The following is a 27,781-nucleotide window of genomic DNA, read 5'->3' on the forward strand; positions in this document are numbered from 1 at the left end:
TTGTTTTTGAGCTGCTGCCTGCCGCATTTGGCTACGAAACAAATACAAAATATTTGCTCTGCTCGATTCCTGTTGTCACAAGAAATCAGAGTCTCTCACAGAAAGTGCTGTTCCCGGTTCTTATTTCTCCAAATTTGATAAAAGTAAAAAAAGAAATATAGCTGTAAGATATTGTCTATTTGAATCTATTAGGTCTGTAAAGGAATCATGAAAAAATTCAATTAAAATTCCTATATCTGGTAAATTTTTGTATAAATTCCACCTTCGCCCATTAGTGGAAAATGAAATCGAGAAGTTCCTTGTGTCTGTGATCCCAGTAACAACCTGCTTGCGGCTATTCCTTGAGACAAACAAAAACCAAATTGAAGACGTCAGCTAAACGTTCCAGTAGACCTCTCCATGGCTATATATATAGGAATATATATACATATACATAGTTCTATTATATATATGTATGTATGTATACTCATATACTGGGGATACACGCACGGGTAAACAAGTTCAATTAGCATAAATATTTCGGGGCATAGAAATTCGCATTTATTGCCAACGTTTGCGTTTTTATGTTTATGTTATAATCCCTCTAGCAGCCCAGTCGATCGGTTGACATTGAGCGGAAATGGCAAAGTTAATTTACTAATTGTTTTCATTAATTAGCGGGGGATACTCCGTATGTGGTAGTGCTTATATGCTTAGTGACTATTTGATTGTTGCCTGCAGAAGAGCACAGCACAGAATGGGGGGAGGCCATACATACATATGCCAGCGCTCAGCTGGTACAGGAAGTGGCGGGGCATGTGTGCTCAATGACCCACTTGGAGAGGGCATGTTGTCGGAGTACTCGTACTGCCACAGTTTGCCGTTTTGCCATAGCAAACCAAATAAATAATCAAAGAGGAGAGGACTCCAAATCTGATTGAGTTCAACACAAAGTGTTGATGCTCTTAGGAAAAACCTTTAAAGGTTACTTACTTTGAGAACTGGCTATTTTGTATATTTGCTTGCTTACCTTTTTTATTTACATATTGTGTAAATGTCCTTTTGTCCAATGAATTATTTCCTAGGTTAAATCTTAAGCAATTAAGCATAGATCTGTAAGTCTTTAAGTCTTTAATGAACCTTTTTGTAGGGTATTTGGTGGTACAGCTGTTGCCTACTGCCAAAGTTCTGGCACCGGCCGTCGGCAGCTTAAGTTTCTACTTCGTTAGCTCTCTGGCTGAAATGCACTTGATCAAAAATGGCGCGTTGTGGAAAATGTACGAAGGAATAATAAGGGGGCAAAAAAATAGTGTAAGAAAAGTAAAGTACTATTCTGACAGAGGCAGAGACGGAGACGGAGCCAGAGCCGGCAGAGTCAGAGGCCACATGTCTGTCTGTTTCCATTGAGTGTGCAGTTGACCTATTTCGCAAAAGATACAGATTTGAGGGCAGCCAGTCAGGCATTCTGGCATTCAGGCATTCAGAGGCAGTCGAAAAGTAGCCATTTTCATCGAGAGCCAGCCCTGGCAGCTGAGCTCTCGAGTTTATTCCTTCCGTTTCCGCTTAGCTAGGTAATGCTTGTAATTGCAAAAGTTCAATGCCTGTGGCAACATATGTATGCAGGGAGCGACAGAGACCTCTCAAGCCAGCCATAGCCAAAAGTTGCCACATAATTCTGAGGCCTTCTGCTGACCAGCCCCGGAGCAACATGCATCATTAGTTGGGGGCAAGTTGGAGTCGCAAGTGGATGCAGGATTGCAGTTGACGAACTTTCAGGGCAATTCACACACATTAAGGTTGGTAATGGCAGTCACAGCCATAACCTATTACAACGTAAAGATTTGCTGCCCTGCCCAATTGAAATTTCTCTGGAATATTACTCATGCATCGCTTGCCGTGCTCCGGACTCGACTTGACTTGGAAAGTTGGCCAAGATTTGAGTTTCCCGTCTGACTGCCTGGCCTCAAAGCCTTGCTTGGCTGCCTTGGCTTATTAAAATGCGCACGTGTCGACATGCACTAAGGCCAACTGCCACTTAGAGATCCTCTCAGCGGCAGGGCTAAGTAAATATGTAGTCTGGCTTTGGCATTACTCATACGACATGGTGGATGACGGAAGTTGGCGCGTTATACGCACGCGAAAAATCAATTATTAAAATGGAAATATGCGTCCCCAGACCTACTGTCTTCTACGCCCTCTTTCCGTATGCTTATGGCAAGCCGACAACGTGCCGAGTGGGGGCGTGGCTGGAGCGGGGCGTTCACTAAAAATATTTTTTAGACCAACTTTGGCAACATTTTTAATCAAGTTGGTCATACAGCGGCATAGAGTGCTCACAGAGGTTGAAAAAACAAAAATGATACAAAATATTTGAATCTGCCCCATGCAGCACATACACCTTATAACATATGTAGTGTGGGGCCTTTTTGAAACCAAATAAAAACTTTAAAAAGCATGTCTCAACTGTAATACACGTGTCACGACCAAAAGACACCTGCTGACTACATTTATTTGCTATGCTTATGATAATCATTGCCTATCGAGAAAGGACTTATTTATAAGCCATATTTATATCACATCACAAAAGTTCGAGTATACCCGTCAACTCCCAATGTCCTACATCCGAAATAGCCATTCAGTACTAGCGAATAGATTGTTCTTAGTCTCGCAAGAAAGCAGAAAACCTCATGAATACAGGGTATACAAATTTGCATAAAGAATAACTTATTGCATACTTGCAGGCGCGACACGTTTTTGGTGTGCCGCTGTTTTGCGAGTGTGTGAGTGTGTTGAGGCTGCTAATTTAATTGCAAGCGCTAAAAGTTCTGTGGCACGCATGGAATTTCTGAAAAGTTTTTCAGTTTTATAAATTTTGCCGTCCTGTGTTTTTTTTGGCGAATTTATGTGAAATTAAGCCACCCTCGATGGTGCCCTATTATCTGTGGGCAACTTCAAAGGGCGAAAACACACGTGTACCATTGCGGCTTCCCTGGGGCTAATTGAACTTAACGCAGACAGAATTACTTTCTCGCACACACAAAACATATATATTTTAATTAATTTTCTGGGCAAAATGCTGCCAACATGTGACTACGCTACACACAAAGCACACAAATAAAATCACTTCGAACTTTGCAGGAGCGTCTTTGTAATTTAAATTGAATTTTCATTTACTTAACTATATTTACTCTGCAATTGGCAAAGTGTTTTACCTTGCCACTCCAGCACATTGGTAGTTGAGTGTGCTACAAGGTTGTTATTGCCATGTATTTGCCGAAAGCAAAAGTAATTGCGATCTATGATTTGTTCCTACTATGCTGGTCAGATTTTAAGTATTAACACCTATTTTGAATTAATAACTACATGGAACACGCGTGAAAATATTATCCCATAACTGGCTTGTTGTGGGTTTATACTCGAAAATTATGCAGAGTTTAAGCAGAATATTCGCCAGACAACCGATTTATGTTGCATAGTGCAGTATAATCATTATGCGTATTAGCTAAAGGCATTTGCTGTTGCAGACAAAAGTCGCTGGTTAATTATTATATGTATGATTAGTTTTGGTAATTGCTCAGCTTCATTCTGTGTTCTGCATCCGTTGTTATATGCTTGGCTGTCTGCCCAGAGAGATACAAGTGAAAATTGAGGCTGTACATACATAAATCATGAAATTATCTAATAAGACCCCGCCGCATGACTTATTAAGCATAGCTCTCGGCGGACCTGATGGATAAATGTGTATGCCGTGCTGTGCTTTGCTGTGCTGTGCGTTTGCCGAATAAATAAAAGCTTTAAGCATATTTTCAACTAATTTACTAGAATATGTTTGACTAGAATCCACTTTAACAACAGCCCACCCCAAATCGAGTTTCAGTTTGTTTTCTTGAGAGAAGTCCCCATTCTTATTGGGCAGTCGAGTGGGAGTTTGAGATTTTACCATTTCTTTATCGTTTGATGTCTGCTGGGTGCAAATCCCATAAGAAAGTTATAAGCCGATTTTGCTGGCTAACCGCTTATTGACTTAAGAAATGAACAAATTTTGCAGTAACTGAGACTCATTAAAGCCGGTTCGGTTGACCAGCGGGTTGGTGTTATTTATGGTCGGAAACAAAGCCGAATTTACTTTTTCCCATTAATCTTAATAATTTTTTATTGCTGCTTGTCTCAAAAGTTTTTTGTTTAGTTAAGTTTTGCAGAACATCAAGGGGTTTTTTATGAGTAAGTTAATGAGTAAATATGGATATGAGAAAGTGCGAGTAAATACTTTGTGCTACGCTTTATTCTCCTTTTGTATCATTGTATTCTCCTTTTCGGACTGTTCTATATGCCACTGTGTTTTTGTATTCCCCATATGTTCTCTCCCACTGCACGTATCGCAGACTTTTGCAAACCAAAAACCATAATTGACTTGTTTGAGCAACGAGTGCTATGGTCAGGCGGGGATTTAATGCAATTGAAATTGGCTTGGCAATGGAGAAAGTCATTAAAGTTAATTTAAAGTGGCTCGACAGGCGAAGAGTAAGAGTATTCGCTTTCTGACTAAATTAATAATGGTTTATGTGTGGGGTCTGGGGTTATACCGAGCGAGCGAGCGGCACACATGGCGTATGCGCAATGTTTGTTTGTCTGCTTTGCAGTTATTAAAAAGCAGCAGGCAACTTGCAGCTAGACTCATATGGTGGCAGCTGTTGTTAGTGCGCTAATTTCGCTAAACATGCAAATCACATGTACAAGAGCTAGTGGTTGCCAAACCCCCCTGCTGTCCCCCCTGCCCCTCTGCCATCGTATGCCTGTAACCCGAGTTCAAGCACTTGAGTGGATGTCGCGGCCCTGGCACGCGATGTTCGCGCTTGCCGTAGGCATTCTCTGCCCTGCAGGTTGTCATTACGATGAAAATTGTGCGCGCAAGTACGAGTACTTAATAACAAGTGCAACACAATGTGGCACACAACAACAACATATGTATTAATATACACATACGTATAAGGATAGCTTACAACAAAGTGTTGCCAGTGCGACAACGTGTCGCATTAGCAATGTGTTGAATTTTCAATGATTTGTAAGTGGAAGTGCTCGCAGCAGCAGCATCGCCCACTTCAAAGTAACGGCTGCCTGACATCGTCATACAAGGCATACTATACGCAACACTGTTGTTCCTGTCTTCTGCAGCAGAGCGGCAGCTGTTGCCTCAAAACATGCTCCTGCTCCTGCTTGCTGCTGATGCTCCCCTCCCCTGCTTATAGCTGATTGCAATTGCATAAATTGGCAACGCTGTTCAATGTATTTTTAACTATTTTACATAATAGTCCCCGCTGAAAGACACCAGAAAACAGCTGGCAGTAAAAAGGAAAACAGACAAAGAAAAGCCTAGGGAGCACTAGGCCACAAACTATCCAAAATTGAATTATTTTTAAAAACCATTTACTTAACGACTTAATACAATTTTGATTTTTTTTAAAGCAAATAAAATAAAATACCAATTTGTTGAAATTTGTTTACCAAGAACAAATTTACATTCAATTAAAATTCCCATAGCTAAGAGAACTATCTGAAAATTTCGAGCTATCTTCTTACTCAATCAAAATATGTGTATTTTATTTAGTGTTACATTTGGCAACATGCCAAAACAACCTAATTCGTTGCATTTTCAATAATAGGCAAAAAACTGAACTACGAATTCCATTTCAATCTCTCTGATTAATAAAGAATTCATCCAACCACAGCACAGACCATCCCGCCTTCCAGCCCCTCCGCAGCTTAGTTCCCAGTTCGACGAGCATTGTATTCAAAGTTGGGGCAAAAGTTCATCGGCGAGCACATAAAGTTTAGCAGCATTTGCGATGTTTGCATTCTTGAAATTCAGGGCCTCTAACAGCTCTGATTGCTGTCTTGCCAGCCGCAACAGCAACAGCAGCAGCAGCGGCAGTTGCATGTTCATCTGTCTGGCAGGGGACAAACATCATCAAGAAGCAGCTGCCTCGCATTCTAGGACTTCTTCTCCGGCTTCGGCTCTTGACTCAATCTCCCCTGTGGCTGGCTCTGCTCAGATGGGGGGAGACTCTGAAGGAAGCTCTGAGGCTCCTGCGGTAAGAAAATGCTGAGCATTTCTTTGGGTTTTCTGATATCCGACTCCCTTTCCACCTCTCACAGAGATTTCCTGTTGTGTTGTGTTGTGTTGCTGGCTGTTGTCGTAAAAAGAAAATTAAATAAAAACAACTACGGGCCAAATGCTGTTTGTTGTTGCAAAATTTAAAAGAAAACTGCCTCGTTTTTATCTTTTCTCGAGTATGGACTAGTTGTAGGCAGCGTGCCGCCGCCTCGAGCTAGGGAATTCTCGCTCGGTTTTTTATTTCAAGCAATTTACATGCGTCGTCTCCTGTAATTTGTATCCAGAGAAGGCATCAAAATTTCCTCCGCCCCCCTGTTTCTCACATCCGCAGCAGCTCGCCTTGAAGGCAGCTTTCTTTTCCTTTCCCGTTCGGCTTTTCCGTTTCCTTTTGTATTGTACTCGAGTGCGCGTACGCGTACAATTTCTGCTTTCACTTTTAAACGTGAATTTATATTCAATTTGTTTGATTGTTTGGCGCGAGTTTCGTGGAACAAAAGCGAGAAATTCGCATAGTTTTGGAAAATTTGCATGTGACATCATTCAGTTTGAATTTCATTTGCCCCATTTCCATTCGACTGCCCGCTGGGTGTCCCGCCCCCCTCTCCCTGCTTTCCACATTCAATTTCCCTGAGCTTTAACTTTCTGCAATGAATGATAATTGAGTTTCACTTGCTTTCCGCTGGGTCTTCTTATTGTGCCTCTGGTTTGACATGGTTTGCAGTTTGGGCCAATAAAATAACACTGAAAAAAGCCACAAAAAATAAATTGCTATACATAACAAATGCAGCTGACCTGAGGATTTGAAAGATTTTATCCTGTGAAGTAGAATTCACAGAAGTACATATTGAACACAAAATATGTTGCAAATGGTTCATAAATTGAAACTTATCAGTATCAGAAATGTGTTATATATTCTATAATTTACGGCATATTTCGTCATGCCTGTGAATCTAATTAATGTGCCAAACGAGTTTTATTTGCAGCGCCAAAATCATTCATAAGTGCATCAATAAATTTTCACAAAGCCTCCAAATGTTTTACCTAATCAACATCCGAAATAGGCTTAATGGTACCCATTCCACAGTCCCTGACCAAACCCTACAACCCCGAGCACACATTCAGTTGTGCAATCAATGCGGCCAGGCGATTGTTTTCGCATTGAAATTCAAAAATGTATGTAATATTCGACGCTTGTCGTGCCGTGTATTTGAATTATGAACGGCTAACTCCCAAAATTACAGCCTAAAACTAGGCAGGAAAAAAATTCGAGTTGCAGAGCTTGTGAGCTTTAACCATACATATAGTATCAGCTGTTTTGCGACCAAGTGGCAACACTAAGATATGCAATTTTTCTGCTTTGCACTATATTTCATTAAATATTGCTGTGGCTGGATTCTGTATAACAGAAAAAGACCATAGAAGGTGTGGAAAAAACGTGGGTTGCTGTACCTAGTAGTCCCAGCCTCTGTCTTTTTTACCTCGTGGCCGTCAGAGTGACCGGCAGTGAAAAAAGAAGTCTGCTTGAGCTGACCCAGTTCTCTAAACAAGGTCAAGCCCAAAGTCAAAGCCTAGTGCAAGTGCCAAGTGCGGCTCAAAGTGACCATTGAATTTGAGTGGACGCGCCAGTTATATATCGCCAATACTGGGGCAGCCGTTCGACCATTTGGAAACGAGCGCCCCCAGTGTATCAACATTTTTCGAAACAGTGGTGCAATTCTGTTGAGGTAATTATCCACCCAGCTGCAGCGACCCGTTGAAAAATGTTCTGTTCTTTCCGTGTAGGATTAGCACCACTAGTATCTACGTATTGAAACGCTGGTCTAGAAGATACGGATTGGTTATTCCCGGAGACCTCTTGGCCACGTGCCCGTACCACCGTTCGGTAGCCGAGGGCATGGACTTGCTCCTCAAGTAAACCCGATCGGTGTGCTCTGCAATCTTCGCCTGGACACGTTCGACCCATGGGGATGAGCTGAGTGACTCTTCAAATAAACCAGTCCCCCCCCACGAGCAATCCAGTGGGCGAGGGTACCTAACCTCACGCCGCAGATGGACCGCGGTCATTGACCCCTGGCATCGGAAGCAGCTGATGTTACCTGCGCCCGGTACAATCGTGTGCCACCTTCAGACCTCGAGTAGGAACTCGGTCTCCAGCCGGGAAGCATCGAACCCGCATCGGATTTAGTTATATTCTCTATCTTTCTTTCGAAATTAGACCCGATATGCGAAACCCTGTTTGTTTTAGCCGCTTTCTGTTTAACAATGTTCTTTTGATACGGCAAAAATGTGCAAAAGCCAAGTAAATACGGTATAAACAAAAAGGGAATTCCTGTCCATGGGCTAAGTCGAACTTGAACAAATGAGTAGTGTATTAATACCAATTATTTTTACAGTTTTTGATTTTGGTTGCCACGCATTCATCTCATCATCTATGCAGATACTCATCACAATCACACACATCATCATACTCATCCACCCATCAAATCACCTCATCCAACACACAACGAAAGATCTTTCTGCGTGGGAGTCAAAGTTATTAATCGTTTCGTAAGTGATTATAAGAGAAAAAAAAAAAAACAAGTAAGCAATCTGAAAAGAATGAATGTGCGGTAACTATTCGTTGGTCTTCAACCATGATCACGGTTTTACACACGTAGTACTCATGCCTTTAAACGACTTTCCATATACCCGATTTTTGTCTGGTTTTGGCACTGCCCAAGTACCGTAATGACATATGACGTTTCCTTGTTCATATGATGAACACGTACCTATTTCTTGCCTTTATCTATACCTACTACTAATCATTTTTATAGATTTAAGAACCTTATACGCTACCTCGCCCCTATGATACTCTTAATACTAGTAATACCCTATAAATGTAAGACGATACCGAATAGCAGGCTTATATTAGGGACTAGGTTCTATTAGCGTTAGGTTTGATAGGAGTTTAAATGAAGAATTATGGATTGTTTAAATAAAGTAGTTTTGGAAATGAACCGTGGCTAAATAGATTATATCGGAACCATGCAACCTCGAAAAACGGAGATGTGACCCACCGCAGTCTTTGTTGGAGGGATCCTGACGATTAATAGGTGGCCCTGAAGGATCATGGTAGGGTGGGCGTTCTCGCCAATGGGCGATACCGCAGCCGACAAAGATCTGACCGGTGATCTTCTTCGTTCACGTGTACATGCTGATCTGTCCCTTTGACCCCCCTGTATCCCGTTTCCTAGTATCCTTTCCCTACTCGTACGCGATTTTTTTTATAAATTCTTATCTCGACCATTTGCCAGAGCTATAAATGGGTAGTAAAATTTCCTCCATGCCCACACCCCGCCGACCAGAGACAAAAGCCGAAGCCAGCGCGTACTTCCTACTCCCGTTTACTTATCATCAGCTCCTCGACCCTGTACGTTGTATGCTACAGGTAAAGACAAATTTTAAATGGCAATTGGTTCGAAAAGTCTGTCACGATTTTATGGCAGGGTTTCGTAAAGAATTTGTAAAATTTGGCGCCCAACGTGGGGCCCTTCTTCGGCTTGCCCCGACCAAGAAAGTTTTATAAAGTCATCAACACCAATGCGAGCTGCATCTCAATGCAGTGGCACAAGACTTATTCCTTCATCCATTAATTCCCAACAGATATACATGGTCGTGCATTGTCTGGGTGATTGACTTCGAGTAGCTGGATTGCGTAGCAGTTTCTAAAAGACTTTAAAGCCCCGCGCTCGAGGTTAATCAAATTACTAGGCATAGTAACGAACCTGTAGTATCTGGCCGGATAGGCCACTCCGCTAAATAGCGCGTTCTAATGTTTCGGTCGGATTTAGGTTTCAAAGTGGATTAGCTCTACTGCCTACCCACCAAGATGGGAGCGTGTTGTTTGGGGGATGAACTTGTCCATACCGTTGCTGATCATTGTCTGCCGTTTTGGCCTGGATCAGGTTAGTCAGTGGTTTAGAGCTACGGCCTGCCCGCGAACGAAGGCAATAGAATCGGAGATGGTATATTTCCTGGGTCAGCATAACCTTGTCTACTTCTTCAGTTTTTCTATTGTTGTTCCGTTTTTTTTGTTTGACAGACGTAGGTGGAATGGCTCTACTGTATTGTGGTTCTGGACGACCTACAGTTTTTGCGACCTACAGTATAAGTAGAGGGCCATCGGTTTGTCACGGTTTCGGATTGCTCGGATATCCGTCAGTGGTGTAGAACTACCGAACGGTCCCAGTTCATCCGATGACTCATTGTACTGCTTGTTGATTGTTAATAATATCACCAGAGTCAGTGGGGGACACACTCCTATTAGACGAATGTTGCATGGTTTCCGAATTTTGTGGATACAGAGTAGATATATCGATCGTTAAAAGTTAATAATCGAGAGTAGAAAAGAAAATCATATATTAGTAAAATTAGGATAGGATGTCATTGGATTGGAGTTTTGACGAGATTGATCAAAACGACCATTCCGATATTATCTGTTGTATTTGCGTAAGACAGGTAGAATATCGGACACAGCTTTTAAGAACAAGTTGTAACCACGTATTTCATTTAGTGTGTTTTAATACGAGAAGAGGTGAAAAGACCGTGTGCCCGGCGTGCAACAAGCCCCTACAATCATCTGCTCCTAGCTTAGCTGAGGAATTAGCCGTAGCGCAGGCGTCCGCCTCGAACGTAGAGTCTTCTCAGCTTCGAATGAGAACCAGATCACAGCGTGTGACAGCAGGTCCAGCTGCGAATACTGAAAATTTACCTTCCGTTGGTCCAACTGAAGTCGGTGTACCAATCATGCCAGTTCAGAGTAGCGAGCCAGCGAATGAAGCAAGCCCAGGCTTGGCTCAAATGGCACAGGCGTTGACGGACGCTATGGGTCAAATCGGGTTGTTGTCTCAAGCCATGACTCAAATGACTCAGACTATGGAAATAGGATTCCAACGTTTGGCAAGTCCAACGGTACAGCCGCCGAATGACCAAGCTGCTGGATCTTCACAGCCTAGTGGAGAAAATCAAACCTTCGAACAGTTGTTCCAAATACCAACTCGAGAGTCCGTAGGTGCCCCGATAAATCAGGCTAATGAGTCTAATGTCTCGGTAACCCCATGGGGATCCCAACAGATAGCGGGACTACGACCAGATAGGATTGGACAAATAATCGCAGGATGGAAGGTGCGGTTTTCCGGAAATTCGTCCATGTCGGTGGAAGATTTCATATATCGGATAGAAGCGCTAACCAAGCAGACCTTAGAGGGTAATCTCGATCTAGTGGCCAGAAACGCCATTTATTTATTTGAAGCCAGTGCGAGCGAGTGGTTTTGGCGTTACCATAAAAGCGTACCATCCGTGACCTGGCCGCAGCTAAGTACAGCCTTAAAAACTCGATTTAGAGATGGGCGTACCGATCTGGAAATTCGTACGGCAATAGTGCAACGAAAGCAGAAGCCGCACGAACTATTTGATACATTTTACGAAGCCATTATAACCTTGTCCGACAAACTAGTCAACCCCATGTCCGAAATGTCGCTGTTGGAAGTGCTAAAGTCGAATCTCTTGGCCGATATCCAACATGAAATTTTATACATTCCCATTCTGTCAGTAGCACAATTGCGCAACATAGTGCGTACTCGCGAACGGTTTTTGCAATCAGTGGCTAAGCCTATGGGCATCGCTGAGCCGAAGCGTAATCCTATACGACGACAGGTGCATGAAATTGTGGTACAGACAGACAAGGAAGGCGATGAGGTCGATGAAACAGAACAGCTAGATATCGCTGCAGTAACCCTTTCCTGTTGGAACTGTGGTTGTCAGGGGCATCGGTATCAAGACTGCGTAGGTGATCGCACCGTCTTTTGTTACGGCTGTGGCAAACGGGATACGTATAAACCGTCGTGCTCTAGGTGCAACGATCCAAAAAACTCGTCAAGCCGTGCACAATCGACAGGTGCACGCAAACCAAACAGTTCGAAAGCAACGAACACCATTTAATGGACGTTTCGACAGTTCCATTACTCCCTGACTTAAAAAAACTCTCAGACATTCCTTCACCCACTTGTATTTTACCCCCAAGTGAGGACCGAATTCCATTACCGACTCGATCTCGAAAGCGATTGCTCCAATATCGGCAAACTGTCAAAACCGAGCGCTCTAACGTATTGGCGTCAGTCGTTAATACGTCTAAGGACTGGCGACCCTATGCGGAAGTCACCGTACTGGGAAGGACGCTCAGTGGACTGATGGACACCGGTGCATCCATAAGTTGCATAGGTGGGAAGTTTGCGGCCGACCTGGTTCAGAATCCGAACCAGATCAAGCCTGGGAGAGCAGCAGTACGTACGGCGGATGGGCAGAGCCAGCCAATAATTGGCAAGGTCACCACCGAAGTGGGTTTTCAAGGCCAGAAGAAAGTCTTGAAATTGTTTGTAGTCCCATCCTTGGCGCAAGACCTATATCTAGGCATAGACTTCTGGTCTCGTTTTAATTTGTTACCTGCTTTTCTAGCCAATAAATCATCCAGTCCAGAGGTGTCAAGCTTAGCATTTGATAGTACGTTACATGTGTGTTTGTCGAAGCATCAGCAAGCTCAGTTAGCAGAGACGGTCAACTTGTTTCCCTCCTTTGCGAAGCAAGGTCTGGGAAAAACCGGCTGGTTGTCGCACGATATTGAAGTGGGCAGCGCAAAGGCAATAAAGCAACGACATTATGCTGTGTCTCCAGCCGTTGAAAAGCTAATGTACGTAGAGGTAGACCGAATGTTAGCTCTTGGAGTAATCGAAGAATCAGATAGCGCATGGTCGTCACCCGTGGTCCTCGTTCGTAAACCGGGAAAGGTGCGATTATGCATCGACAGTCGGAAACTGAACGAAGTCACGGTTAAGAATGCTTATCCCATGCCATTGATCGATGGCATTCTCAGTCGGCTTCCTCGAGCTGAGTTCATTTCAAGCATCGATTTGAAGGATGCCTATTGGCAAATTCCGCTGGAAGTAAGCGCTCGTGAAAAAACGGCGTTTACCATCCCAGGGCGCCCGTTGTATCAGTACACGGTCATGCCCTTTGGGTTGTGTAATGCACCCCAAACGATGTCCAAGTTGATGGATAAAGTGATACCGCCATCTCTACGAAATGAGATATTTATTTATCTAGACGATTTGTTGGTGATCTCTGAATCCTTTGAGCAGCATATTCAAGTCCTCAATGTCCTGTCTGCCCGATTACGCGAAGCTGGTCTGACCATAAACGTGGAGAAGTCCAAATTTTGCCTAAAGGAGATCAAATACCTAGGACATATTATAGGCAACGGAACGATCCAGACAGATGTTGAGAAGGTCCAAGCGATTCAAGAGTTTCCGGTCCCCCGATCCGTGAAACAAGTCCGTAGGTTCTTAGGTCTCACTGGTTGGTACCACAAATTCATAAAAAATTATGCGGGTATCGCAGCGCCAATCTCAGATACACTTAAGAGCAAGCGAAAATTTGAATGGACCGATGAAGCACAGATCGCGTTCGATGCCTTAAAATCACAGATGTGTAACGCTCCTGTGTTGCACAGTCCCGATTTTACCATTCCTTTTTCAATCCATTGTGATGCGAGTCACACAGGAGTGGGTGGTGTCCTGATGCAATCAGATGAAGATGGCAACGAGGTACCCATCGCTTTTATGTCACGCAAATTGAACCAATGTCAACGTAATTATTCCGTAACCGAAAAAGAGTGTTTGGCAGCGGTCATGTGCGTCAAGAAATTTAGAGCGTATGTAGAAGGGCATCAGTTTTCCATTATTACCGATCATGCCTCATTAAAATGGCTGATGTCACAGGCTGACCTAAACTCGAGACTAGCTCGATGGGCCCTGAAACTGCAAGGCTTCACCTTTAAGATTTTTCATAGAAAGGGTAGTCAGAACATCGTTCCGGATGCCTTATCACGAGTGCATACCGAAGACTTATCGTATATTGGCATTGATAGCCTAGTGGACCTTCAATCGGAAGCGTTTAAATCCACTGACTATCAGGAACTCATTGCGAAAATTCAAGCTAATCCAGATCGTTTACCTGATGTAAAAGTAATGGATAACCTTCTGTATCGTCGAGCTGAACACGCCACTGGTGAGCAAATTAGTGACGACATGTGCTGGAAACTGTGGGTTCCCAGAGCTCTGGTGACAGAAGTGCTTAAACAAGGCCACGAACATCCCTTAGCTTCTCACAGTGGGATCAATAAGACGCTAGAACGAGTTCGACGCTTCTATTATTGGCCAAATTTAGTGGGCGATGTAAAAGCTTTTATCAACCATTGCGAAGTGTGCAAATGTTGTAAGCACCCCAATCGTCCTCTACGCCCTCCAATGGGCAAAGCAGGAGAGACCTTTCGGCTATTTCAGAAACTTTACGTCGATTTTCTAGGTCCGTACCCCCGAAGTCGATCTGGAAATATAGGCATTTTTGTAGTACTCGATCATTTTTCTAAATTTCCTTTCCTAAAAGTGGTAAAGAAATTTACGGCGGATGCCGTAATTCGGTTCATGGAGGAAGACCTGTTTCATTGCTTTGGAGTCCCGGAAGTGATAGTGTCAGATAACGGTGTTCAATTCAAGTCACACAAGTTTAATGATCTGTTAGCGAAATACCAAATTCGACATTCGTACACCGCCGCCTACGCTCCCCAAACCAATGCCTCAGAGCGGGTAAATCGCTCAGTACTCGCTGCTATCAAAGCGTACATTAAGCCCGATCAATCCAATTGGGATGAGCAGATTAGCTTCATTACTTGTGCGTTACGGTCCAGTGTGCATGCAGCCGTCAAAAGTAGCCCATATCGTGTTGCTTTTGGCCAAAACATGATTACTGGCGGTTCCACTTATCAACTCCTACGAAACCTCAGTATGTTGGAGGACCGAACTGTGGTATTTGATCGCGACGATTCCTTCGAGCTAATTCGCAAGACCGCTGCAGAAGCAATGAAACAGCAGCATGTTCGAAACGAAAATATCTATAATCTTCGAAGCCGAGAAGTAAACTTTCAAGTGGGTCAAGAAGTTTATAGACGAAATTTTGATCAGAGTAGTTTTGTGAAAGGCTTTAATGCGAAACTGGCACCTACGTTTCGGAAAGCCCGCATTAAGAAAAGACTCGGGAACAGCTACTATGAGCTGGAAGACTTCCAGGGTCGCTTTATAGGTAAATATCACGCAAAAGATATTAAACAATAAATCGTATCAAGCACTCCAAGTGTGGATCACGCTTTGGTTAGCAAGACCCCAAAGTGTGATTTCAGCGGGGGGGTGTAATATTCGACGCTTGTCGTGCCGTGTATTTGAATTATGAACGGCTAACTCCCAAAATTACAGCCTAAAACTAGGCAGGAAAAAAATTCGAGTTGCAGAGCTTGTGAGCTTTAACCATACATATAGTATCAGCTGTTTTGCGACCAAGTGGCAACACTAAGATATGCAATTTTTCTGCTTTGCACTATATTTCATTAAATATTGCTGTGGCTGGATTCTGTATAACAGAAAAAGACCATAGAAGGTGTGGAAAAAACGTGGGTTGCTGTACCTAGTAGTCCCAGCCTCTGTCTTTTTTACCTCGTGGCCGTCAGAGTGACCGGCAGTGAAAAAAGAAGTCTGCTTGAGCTGACCCAGTTCTCTAAACAAGGTCAAGCCCAAAGTCAAAGCCTAGTGCAAGTGCCAAGTGCGGCTCAAAGTGACCATTGAATTTGAGTGGACGCGCCAGTTATATATCGCCAATACTGGGGCAGCCGTTCGACCATTTGGAAACGAGCGCCCCCAGTGTATCAACATTTTTCGAAACAGTGGTGCAATTCTGTTGAGGTAATTATCCACCCAGCTGCAGCGACCCGTTGAAAAATGTTCTGTTCTTTCCGTGTAGGATTAGCACCACTAGTATCTACGTATTGAAACGCTGGTCTAGAAGATACGGATTGGTTATTCCCGGAGACCTCTTGGCCACGTGCCCGTACCACCGTTCGGTAGCCGAGGGCATGGACTTGCTCCTCAAGTAAACCCGATCGGTGTGCTCTGCAATCTTCGCCTGGACACGTTCGACCCATGGGGATGAGCTGAGTGACTCTTCAAATAAACCAGTCCCCCCCCACGAGCAATCCAGTGGGCGAGGGTACCTAACCTCACGCCGCAGATGGACCGCGGTCATTGACCCCTGGCATCGGAAGCAGCTGATGTTACCTGCGCCCGGTACAATCGTGTGCCACCTTCAGACCTCGAGTAGGAACTCGGTCTCCAGCCGGGAAGCATCGAACCCGCATCGGATTTAGTTATATTCTCTATCTTTCTTTCGAAATTAGACCCGATATGCGAAACCCTGTTTGTTTTAGCCGCTTTCTGTTTAACAATGTTCTTTTGATACGGCAAAAATGTGCAAAAGCCAAGTAAATACGGTATAAACAAAAAGGGAATTCCTGTCCATGGGCTAAGTCGAACTTGAACAAATGAGTAGTGTATTAATACCAATTATTTTTACAGTTTTTGATTTTGGTTGCCACGCATTCATCTCATCATCTATGCAGATACTCATCACAATCACACACATCATCATACTCATCCACCCATCAAATCACCTCATCCAACACACAACGAAAGATCTTTCTGCGTGGGAGTCAAAGTTATTAATCGTTTCGTAAGTGATTATAAGAGAAAAAAAAAAAAACAAGTAAGCAATCTGAAAAGAATGAATGTGCGGTAACTATTCGTTGGTCTTCAACCATGATCACGGTTTTACACACGTAGTACTCATGCCTTTAAACGACTTTCCATATACCCGATTTTTGTCTGGTTTTGGCACTGCCCAAGTACCGTAATGACATATGACGTTTCCTTGTTCATATGATGAACACGTACCTATTTCTTGCCTTTATCTATACCTACTACTAATCATTTTTATAGATTTAAGAACCTTATACGCTACCTCGCCCCTATGATACTCTTAATACTAGTAATACCCTATAAATGTAAGACGATACCGAATAGCAGGCTTATATTAGGGACTAGGTTCTATTAGCGTTAGGTTTGATAGGAGTTTAAATGAAGAATTATGGATTGTTTAAATAAAGTAGTTTTGGAAATGAACCGTGGCTAAATAGATTATATCGGAACCATGCAACCTCGAAAAACGGAGATGTGACCCACCGCAGTCTTTGTTGGAGGGATCCTGACGATTAATAGGTGGCCCTGAAGGATCATGGTAGGGTGGGCGTTCTCGCCAATGGGCGATACCGCAGCCGACAAAGATCTGACCGGTGATCTTCTTCGTTCACGTGTACATGCTGATCTGTCCCTTTGACCCCCCTGTATCCCGTTTCCTAGTATCCTTTCCCTACTCGTACGCGATTTTTTTTATAAATTCTTATCTCGACCATTTGCCAGAGCTATAAATGGGTAGTAAAATTTCCTCCATGCCCACACCCCGCCGACCAGAGACAAAAGCCGAAGCCAGCGCGTACTTCCTACTCCCGTTTACTTATCATCAGCTCCTCGACCCTGTACGTTGTATGCTACATGTATTGAACTAGTTTTTAGTCTGGTTAGACCGCCATCCAGTTCTACAGAGAGTGTGTTTCAATTATTTTAATTACAGTTGTGAATCCGAGTGCTTGGTAGCTGTAACGCAATTATTTGCCAATTGCGGTTGCCGCTCTTCCAACCATCCAACCCTCCAACTTTCAGTTCGCATCAATTTGTGTGGCAATTAATTTTACATAATTTTTATGACTCTCTCACTCGTTTGTCTGTAGCTTCAATGGTTATGGCATGCCACACAGGTTCGACTCTAACTTTCAGCCTCAAGTGCAAATTGAAATCAGTCAAAATGTTGCACCATGCAACTGCCACAGCGCGGGGTAATGAATATGTAAATAATTTATTAGCTCGCAGAGTGAATGTGAACGTGAATGGGTGGATGGCTCAACAGAGGAGTTATGAAAGCGACATCGAGGCAAGCAGAAGCCCTCGGGACAAGTGTTAGCCAGACATTTCTTCTTCAGTTTCGGTGGAAGTTAGATTGTTGGGTTCTCCTTAAAGTCCGATTCAGGTGAATCCAATGTGAAATACCCTTGCCATGCGGTCTGTTTTTGATTGTCTCCACCCCTGACTGGCAATCCATCAGGGACTCCTCCAGGACAGGCCTGACTCCGGCTAAAAGCAGCCACAACTTCAGTTCCCTTTGCTGCAGCTGCTCCATCCAATGCTGCTGGCCCTCGGGCCATGCATCAATGCAATGTTTGAGGTGTGCAATTCTGCCCCGAAACGCATGAAATGCATTAGGTCTGCTTAATAATTCAGCAGCTGCCTTTAAGCCACTGCAGCGCCCGGCTAATTTCAAAAGGCTCCACAAAATGAGATGTGGGGGGCATATCCTATCCTGCCCCTGTCCGCACCACCGCTTCCACTTGGCAGCTTCCACAAAATGCAAATGCTGAAGAAAAAGTAAAGAAAGTAGCAAATAATCGCTTAGCTTAACGCAAAGTGTTTTGAGGGTACGAGAAGGAGTGCCAGCATGCTCTCCATTGAAAGCACTTTGAAGGGTTGGCTGTCGAGACAATCAACTGCCATTCTGGACTACACTGGAGATCAGAAGGGGGTTGGACAATGTAACCAAAGTATTTCAATAGAAGGATGCAGCCATGATGTAGGGCGGAAGCGATTTAATGGAATGACAGCAAATCACCGATGGAGAAATAAACTTGTCTTAATATTGAATAATTATGGAATTTCCTAAGAGTTTTTAGCAATGCAAAAATATTATTCAAATTTATTCTGGCTGACTCAACCAAATGGCAATTCTGTAAACATTTTAGTATCCATTCCGTTGCAGATCTTTGTCTTTTTGACTTCATTAAGACACTTGCGAAAGTTCGCCAAAGTTCCTTTTTGGTACTTGGTCCTTTGCCACTTGAACCATTCTCATTAGCGTGTTGCACGAACCAAATTAGTTGCTGAAAATAGTCGCGTACCTATAGGCCCACTGGATACCATATAAGAATGGGAAAAAGATTTTCCTTCGATGCTGTAGCTTGGAATGACGGTCTCATACCAATATATATATATTATAATTATACCATTTTTCAGTGTGTTATCAGTCGTCCTTCCCCATGAACAACTGCCTCTTAAATGATTAAAGACCATAGCATGGTCAGCGTCAGCATACCCTTTGTTATCCTCCACTTATTGCTGAAAGTATTAAACACTCATCAAACTTTTTTTCGACTTCCCTCTGGCCTCTTTTTTCAGGGCACTTTTTGCCTAGTTTTTCGAATTCTGAGAGCAGCAGCAAAAATCTTTGTGCACTTTTCGTCAGCATAATTAACCGTTCACTATTTATACCCTGTAGTCTTTTGAATGGAAAAGGATATTGGTTTTTAAGCAAACAGAGTTTTGGTTTCTTTTTAAAGTTTTTTTTTTTGTGACCCAGGATCTTTGAGATTTTATTAGCCCTGTATCATTTGGAACTGTTTTGGTAGCTGTAATCTGTGTGATATGGGTCTATAATTTGGTGATTAATTTTTCATTCTGTTCTTCCATTGATTGATAATTTCCACCAATATAAATCTGAATAGTGGGCATTCCCCAAGGTAACACTTGACTCTTACTTGTTTTTTTTCCTCCTCCTAGATGCTGTCCAGTCAATGGTGAAACGCTATAATTATGATTCACGGGCGCTGCCAGAGCGTAGTTCTCCGGGGAGTAGGCTCTTTTTCTCTTCCCTGATTAATTTTGGGTAATGAGCGCACTTTTTCCCGCCCATCTACCCGCCCATTGGTTCATAAAGAATGCGTTACTAATTATTTGTAATTTGCTTTGATTTCTGCCGCTTCTGATGCTGATGCCGTTGCAAGCTGGTAGCCAAAGTGCCGCTTAAGCGCATTTACGTGCCGCCCATTAATTGGAAATATTTAAGGCATACGAGAAGGGACAGGGACAGGGAATTCTTGCGGGCTGTATCTTTTTTGTATGCTAGGCTACCGGGTAGCTCGTTAAATCATTTATGCTCGCCCAATTAAAAGTTAACTTCTAATTATTACGCACACACCCACACACACACACAAATGCAGCTAACCTGCGGGTATGTAAGCGGCATGCAAGCAATTTGGCGCACATTGCGTATGAGTAATGCGCGAGGCAGTTTGGGTATCCAACCAGTGTGCGGACGGTTACATTCTCTCTCTGGCCCTCGCCGATATGCAAACTATTTTCGCGTGTAAAATGCAAATTAAATAGATACTTGCACTGCAGCCGCACGGTAGAATTTTTGGTTTTTTCCTTTATTTTTCGGCCGAAAATTTCGGGGGAGAAAGGTTAGGCCAATCAAGGTCTAATGAAAGTTGGAGCTGCTGGCAGCTTGTTTTCGGAACCAGACTCAACTCTGGATAATTATGGTTGATAGCAAGTGAGCACTGGTCAGCAGGGATTGGTTTTTATGGCAGTCGCGGCCTAAAAAGATTATCGTATTGGAATAAAGAACAATAAAATAAACTAGCTGTAGCTGTCGTCGATCAACAAAAGAGATTTAAAGTATTAAATAAGTTCTTGAATTGTTCCAAATTACCTCCTTTAAAAATGTGGCTCCATTTAAAATCTCTTCCGTGGAGAAGTCCCTCCCATTTTTGTTGCTCAGTGTTGCCAATGATAATTTTTGCCCAACGCTAAAATGGAATATCTGCTTTTTTCTGCCGCCTGTTGGCCTGGCCAGCTGCCTGCTGCTGTTGTCGCTTATCTTCTGCAACACAAACAGCTAAATAAACAGGTGCATACCCACCCACACATCCACACACCCACACCCCAACACTAACACTACAGCTGCTGAAACACCAACAAAAGACTTGCCACACATCGTTGCACGTTACAGAAATCCAACAAAATGGGATTAAAACTTATTTAGCTCCGTGCAGTTTCAACGTTTAATTTTTTCCTTTTTTTCCCTGTCTCAGCTCGGGCTTCTATGAATTTATGACACGATTCGGTGTCCTTCCGCTGCTCGTATCCCTGGATGCTGATGCTCTACCCCCCACAGAGACCTCACTTTATCCTCAAGTCCGCGACTCAAATTCGAAATACGCAAATAAACTGGGCAACACAGCTGCGCAGCTGCATGTTTGCATTTTTGCTTTATGCCCCATGGTTTATCTGGCTGTTTCAAGGTGCTGCCCACCCCCTGAGCACCCTCCATTAGCCGCCCTGCATTTTGCAACCCCTGGAATGCTGGCAAATGCTAAAGATAAATGTGATAAATGCGCGCAAGTGGGCAAATAGCGCTATAAGCTGACCACAAGCTCTCCGATGATATAGTTTGTTGTTCCTGCTGTTCCTTCTTCCATCTTTACCTCTCTTCCCTGAGAGTGTGTTCACTCGCTTCCCTTTGAGTGAATGTTTGTGTGTGTATCTGTGTGAACAAGGCTAATATGCAGCTTTATGTTGCGGTCCAAGCGGTTTTGTTGCATTCATGAGGGCCGCCAAACCAAAAATACCTCAAACTACATTCAAAACATATCACAACATTTGAAAACTTCTCAAATAACTTAATTTTGGTGCGCTAAAAGTTTTTTCTTTCAATGTCAGGCAAATAAATCAAAATCTTTTGCCAGTGCTGCCTTACTTTCGAATGGCGTTTGCATATTCAAAATATTTGCAGCACTTTCACCTTTCTCTCTTTTTTTTGGGCGCTGTTTTTTTAGCTGTTGACCTCAGCAAACGTTTTTTATGTGTATGCAAATTCAAGAAGCACACAGTTCCATGGCTTGTGTTTTCTTTTGTGTTTTATTTTTTGGAGAAGAGAAGAATTTCTACGGTGCCTCACACGTGGCTGCATCGGCGGCATTTGCTGCAACTTTTGTTCGCATTGCGGTGACGGGTAATGCTTGTCCTCCATTTTGATGGCCCCTCCCCCCCATTGGGGGGCCGCTTCTGTCCTTCTCATTTCTATTTAATTAAAAGTGCACATTTTTACATATTCACCAAGTTTTTAATTTCCATAATTAGCGTTTCCATCGCTGTCGTTCTCGTTGTCGTTGTCGCCGCCAGCCAGTAACCAGTAACCAACAGGCAAAAGCAGCAGCGGCAACAACTATGGCCAAATGACATTTTCGAGTATGTTGTGACACCAGAGCTCACACACACACCGTTAGCGGAGAAAAGTGAGCGCAGAGGAGAGCATGGCAGTTTTCGTTGCCTACTTATCTGGGCAGCAGTGTCACATGTAAGCAGCTGCCAAAGTGCTCTACTTACGGCGCCCCTCACCACCCTGCCACCCTGTCGCTCTGTGAGTGTGTTGTGCAACATTGTGAAGTGCGCTTGATGCTCTCGCCTGCTGCTTTATGCACTAGGAGAAAAGTGCTAGTAGGAATCAGGTATCTGAATGTAGCGCTTAGAATTTATGAAATGAAAACCATGAAATATGAATATTCGTCTATCTATTGTTAGTTAATTTATAACTTTGAAAACTATGAGAGTATACATATCGGTTTTATGCATTTTTGGACATGTTCTTAATCTTCTTTCTTTAGTATACAATAACTATGTTACGAGTACTTGCATTTTGTTGTGAAATTCAATTTCCTGTACTCATAGTATAGTCAAGTTGTATTCTCAAGGGTAAAAATTATTCTTAGTTAAAGAAAAATGTATTTTCTCAGTGTATTGCTTTCCTTGCCATAGCTGCTTGCTGCTGCTGCTTTTGTGTTGTGTTTTTGGCGTTGATTTTGTTGCTGGGTTTTGATGAAAGTCATGTAAATTGTGCGACAGGCATGTAAGTGTGTGTGTTTCTCTGTGTGATTTGGAAGATTTTGACGCTGAATTTGAGGGTGAAGTTGTGGTTGAGCTGGGCGAAAGAACTCGTACGGCACCCTCCCGTTTGATTACACCGCGCATATCCTTTGTGAGGGGCTCGACAACAACTTGAGATCTCAATTGCCCGACCGGTCTTAGCCGCATTATTAACTCGTCTTGGGTCTGTCTGCCGTAATTTGTGCATTGCCACTAAGCAATTTCCCTGACTGCCAAGAAGGTTCTGAGTGGCTCCCAGCTGATGTCTTTGGGTGATTTAGTTTGTCCCCTGCCTCTGCCTCTGACAGTGACAAATCAACTCCACTAATTACTTCTAATTTCGGTTTGCGGTTCGAAGCAACCGAAAGGGCACAAAACCCACAACAATTATCTTGTCTGTCGATTGAAATCTTGGCTCAAAGTAAATACTTGCACGTGCAGACCAAATGAAATTTCATCCACGTGCAGTCGAAAATTTTTGCTTGCCAAACAAAGGAAGAGGTGGTTCAATTGGGGTTTTGGAATACTCTGAACTACGACCATTAGAATTAGAATCTAATTTCATTGCAAAACAATTTTCGAACTTCAAACGACATGAGCAACACAGCAGAATAACAACTTGAAAATGTGTTTACCCACTCATTTTGGGTTTTTGGTCAAACAGAAACTGCCAGAGCAAGAGAGAGAGAGAGAGACAACGCCCCCAATACAAATGGGCTAAAGCACCGCAAGGTGATCGCCAGTGTCCCAGGCACTGTGTGTGTGTATGTGTGTGTGTATTCAGTTAGCCACAAAAGCCGGAAATAACAGCATGACCTAGATTTGCATACACCCTCACACAGATAGAATACAAATACACACACTGGGTGCTCTCCCCTCATGTTTATATAAACACCCCCATTGCTGGGTCGCCATTAGCTGCTGCTTGGCTGCTTCTTGCAGAAATTTAAAGGCCAAATTGCATTACACATTTTGCTACCATCTGCTGCTTTGGGCTTAAAGTTCAAAAATAGTCAAGTTGTAACTGCCCAAAACGAAAAGAGAAAGTGTTTGCAAAGAACATTATTAGGTTAAACCAAAAAGACAGCGTAAGTCACAAATTTAAGTAAATATTTTAAGATTACTTAAATAATTCAATTTAAAATTGTATACAAATTGTGTACTAGCTGACGCGGCAAACTATATTCTGCAGTATGGAGAACTATTTGTGTTGCTCCGAATGAAGTCATTCGCGAATAGACTGCAGGAAATGGTTTAAATCTAGATCCGTACCAATAAGCAAGACGCTCTGTGGTCTCAATATCAGGTAGTTTCGCTTTTCTCGTTGCGCAACACATACCATCTATTTATACCATCTTGTTTGATACCACCTTTGTCCGTGGCACCAATCAGGACTTTCGGATGAGCGGAATATTTAATACCTGTCTCGTAATCGAATGCGAGACGAAGAAACGAAGCGGATGAAAGTGCTCTATGTACTTGTTGACGTTCTCTGCTCCTTTCTCTGGGAGTATCAATTACGTACAGGCGCGCTTTTCTTCCCTTCTTTTGTAGTTGTTGATCTCGTTCATCTCGTGCCTCTTCTAATTGATCGTGTATGAATTTTCTGCCTGTTCTACTTTTTGACCTGCTTGCATAGGAGGAACAGAACCACAAACATTGTTACATGAGATTTTTACATATTTGATATTAAATAGTGTAACGAATGGGTAAATCAAGTAGGCCGACTATTGGATTTGTCATGCCATTGACTGTAAATATTTAGTCGTAGCTCAGCGATTGTTCGGAGCGGAACCTAAATTCTCTAAATCGATTGAGTCTTCCGAATGGTCGGCGTTAAAACCCACTGTCACGACGGAGTCTTCCGAAAGGTCAAAGAAAGAATTCGAATCATCGTAATTTTTAAACTAAACTGGTGCCTTTACAGAGTCTTCGCATAGTCAGTAGTAGAACCCAGTGTCATGATTTAGAACTCCGAAAGGTGTGTAAAAACATTCAAATCATCGTCATTTTCATCTTCAACTGAAGCCTCGACTGCGTCTTCCTAATGGCCGGCGGTAGAACCCAATATCACGATTGAGTCTTCCGAGTGGTGAGAAAAAGAATCTGAATCATCATTTAACTAAACTGGCCTCTACAGTGTCTTCGCATGGTCGGTTAGGGGAAGAATACGAATTATCTTTGTCATCGCTTCAACAAGCGAATGGATAACATTATTGTCGTTAAAATTGCGACTCTGGTTCTGGGAGCACAATGGTCTCGTAGACGGTGGTAGTATGCCCCACTCCCAAAAAGGATCGTATGACTGCAAGCGTGAAGGATACCATTGTATTACCGTTTTCTCCCTCGCAGGCTGCAACCGAAGCCAGGCCTGAGCGGTTAAGCACTAGTGCTGGAACATCCGCCTTTCTCTTCTTTGGTATGATTTCTATATAAGAGGGGTGCATGCTGCTGGATATGACGAACAGAACGATGGCTACATCATGGAACCCGCCTTCAATGTCTCCCGAGGCGGATCCAGTGCTCAACAGCAGAGTCTTGGATTCAGTTGCAGCCTTAGAGAGAGGAAACAGTTCCACAACGGTGTCGTTCACATTGGTTATTGTACGATCTTTATAAATTTGTAATACTTTATATTAATTATATGAATACAAATTATTTTATATCCGATTTTTGTTTGTACGGAAAGAAAAGAATCGCAAAAGTTCTAATTATAAACAAAATATATAAATTAGTTTTGTACCCTGGGCTGTTCCATGAATATTGGGTATATTCTGTACATATCATTATTGTACGCCCTACATCCTCATCCCACGCTTTTCACACAACACTAATTGGGCATAGCCACTAAGCCCCCTTCCCCAAGTTATTTCCGTGCTCTATCCCCAATAAATTGTCTACACAATTCAACGCCCCAGCAAAGTTCTTATCTCTGTTAATATACTCATTAACTTTTGCCCATATCAAAACAATCATCACTTTGCCTCTACACATGGAACATTGTGCGGACCAAAATAATTTTTGTTTTACCAACACAAACAAGCCGCATCTCACACATACAAACTCTTGAACAAACACACGCACACACGTACAAAGAGATACATACATACATATATGGGTGGGGGGTAAATGCAGCCAAAATGTTGAGTCGGGTAAAATTATTTCATATAATTTGTAAAAGAGCGAACAATAAACGGGCTCAGCAGGTCACCCACCACCACAAAACCCATTCATTTCCATCCCTTCTCCTCTACCCAGGACACCCACGTCATATAGCTACCCTCCCGCATACTTTATTAGTTTTGAGCGCTAAATTAATAATAAAAAGTTTTGTATTTTTGGCCAGTTTGCGAGTTTATTTGGTTTTTCGGCAGAGGACACAAAATGTTACGCATACGAAGTGTGGTGTAGTGCGTTCTGGGAGCTATTAGTATACCTACCCATTTGGGGTATTGTGCCCGGGCTGTAAATTTCAAAATTATGCCAAGAACATATCGATCGAGTGCAAGTCGTGATGTTGGTGCCAAGATAATGGCCAAGGAAGAGAAGAAGCCCAAAGCCAAGGAGAAAAAACTATTTTCAACTATTGTTTGAATGGTTCGATAAGATAATCTAGGCATACCTTATAGATTGCATATCAAGAAAAAGTAGATTCAAATCGGCTGCAAGGGTATAAATTGCCTCGACTTCCACAACTTCTTTACCATTTATTCTTCTCTCGTATGAGCGTGTGTGTTTTGTGTACGTGTTGTGGGGTCGGGTCAAGCTTGATTATTAAAAAACAAAAGTAATTAGAAGCGGAAAATTTGGGTAGAAAATTATCCCCTTTTGAATGGATTGAAAACTGTGCGCAGTTAGACATATTTTGCCATACTTTATTTTAATATACAGACGCTGGTTGCCTGGAGTGTGGTATGGGCCTATGGGCGTTTGGTTGGGGCCCGAAACTGATATGCATAATGTATATGAAACTTTTTTGTTTGGCCATAGCAGAGGGCTGTGGAAAAAAGAGGTTTCTGTTTAAATTGCCTCTGAGAAAAGTTTATGAACAGCACACGAGTGGCATAAATCTACAAAAAATGAGCTCGACACATTTGAAAATGGCGGACAGCCTGGCAGCCATTTTGTGGCTGTGGCTGTGTGCGCGCGTGTGTGTGTGACAGACTTAAGCCGCTGCAAAAGTTGTTGCCAAGATTTCTTCACGCACTTGCACTTCCACTGCCACTGCCACTTGCAACCTCCACAGTCAGTGCCTGTGCCTCTGACTCCAACAGTCGCAAAAGTTAAGAAAGTCAAAATGCAGAAGAGCAGAAGAACAGGAGAAGTTTCCAGGAATGCATTTGAAGCTGGCTTAAATGCCTCGCGCCCATTTCGGCTCTTTTATCTCGAGCATAATTTACAAAATCAACTTTAATTTCATCAGACAAATTGACTTTAGAGGCCAGTTGGCCAACAGTCCCCCCACCCTGTTGACAGGCCAACTCTGAGTCCGAGTGTCTCTGACCTCGTCACCGAATTCAATTATTCAGTAGCTGCAATCCTGAAAATGTGTAACCGTATAACTGGGGAGCTGTGCGCAGTGCTCCGTGCCCCGCACCCCCCGACTGTTGGCCTGTTGGCAAACCCTAAATTATTAATTAGAATTTCCCAGCCAGACAGCCAGAGAGCCAGTGAAAAGTGGTAGCTGGTAGGACAGGAAATGCCTTCAGCTGTTGTGTAGCAACATTCGCCGAAATGAGGGCGTGGCAATGTCAGAGTAGAGCAAAGGCGACAACGCCTTTTTAATTATGTTGTTTGTTCTGGAGCTGCAGCTCCGCCTTCTTTCAAGTTATGCCTGATTACAATGAAGCATTACAAACCAAATGAAATGGCCCGGAATGAGAGGGAAAAAGAGAGAGAGAGACAG

The 27,781-nt window shown here is 43.0% G+C and overlaps 3 long non-coding RNA genes across 3 annotated transcripts; 2 read left to right on the top strand and 1 right to left on the bottom strand.

The window, feature by feature from the left end:
* The first annotated feature begins 7,429 nt into the window (after positions 1-7,429).
* On the top strand, positions 7,430-8,297 carry LOC117183268 (uncharacterized). Its single transcript, XR_004468409.1, has 2 exons — positions 7,430-7,815; positions 7,874-8,297. It is a non-coding gene; the product is annotated as an uncharacterized lncRNA (long non-coding RNA).
* Positions 8,298-8,951: 654 nt separating this feature from the next.
* On the bottom strand, positions 8,952-10,273 carry LOC117185665 (uncharacterized). The gene is made up of 2 exons (XR_004471135.1): positions 9,856-10,273; positions 8,952-9,803 (listed from the first exon to the last, which is right to left on the bottom strand). It is a non-coding gene; the product is annotated as an uncharacterized lncRNA (long non-coding RNA).
* Positions 10,274-24,601: 14,328 nt separating this feature from the next.
* LOC26533059 (uncharacterized) lies at positions 24,602-25,545 on the top strand. Its single transcript, XR_001451822.2, has 3 exons — positions 24,602-24,746; positions 24,803-24,967; positions 25,016-25,545. It is a non-coding gene; the product is annotated as an uncharacterized lncRNA (long non-coding RNA).
* The last annotated feature ends 2,236 nt before the right edge of the window (positions 25,546-27,781 follow it).

This window comes from Drosophila pseudoobscura, chromosome 2 (assembly GCF_009870125.1).
Source record: "Drosophila pseudoobscura strain MV-25-SWS-2005 chromosome 2, UCI_Dpse_MV25, whole genome shotgun sequence".
Taxonomy (NCBI): Eukaryota; Metazoa; Arthropoda; class Insecta; order Diptera; family Drosophilidae; genus Drosophila; species Drosophila pseudoobscura.